At 36.9% G+C, this 279-nt stretch overlaps 1 protein-coding gene across 3 annotated transcripts in view; it reads left to right on the top strand.

Moving 5' to 3' along the window:
- Positions 1 to 279, top strand: part of LOC109231976 (DNA-(apurinic or apyrimidinic site) lyase 2) — a 15,050-nt gene that overhangs the window by 12,681 nt on the left and 2,090 nt on the right. The gene's annotated exons all lie outside the window — the stretch shown is intronic.

Here is a 279-nt window from a genome sequence, read left to right as displayed (position 1 = left end):
GTTTTCTTGGGGGGGGGGGGGGACAATTTGTAGTTGTGTGAGCATGTGAAAGCATTTTGATATTTTCTGATTCAACCTTAAGTGACATGGTGAGTCAGTTCATAGATAAATTCCATTTAGTTGATTTCGAGAAATTTGATGCCTGGTACCTTGCAACGTAGTATTTCACCTTACGGTCATATTTTTACCTGGCTTTTTGGTTTTTTCGGTGCCATAGCATAACCTATGCTAGCTAATATATAAGTTTATCTTGAACTTTCTCATCGTTCCTTTTTTTTT

Source organism: Nicotiana attenuata, chromosome 9, assembly GCF_001879085.1.
Source record: "Nicotiana attenuata strain UT chromosome 9, NIATTr2, whole genome shotgun sequence".
Lineage (NCBI taxonomy): Eukaryota > Viridiplantae > Streptophyta > Magnoliopsida > Solanales > Solanaceae > Nicotiana > Nicotiana attenuata.
Note: the sequence above shows the minus strand (reverse complement) of the source record. Positions and strands in the feature narration are given on the sequence as shown.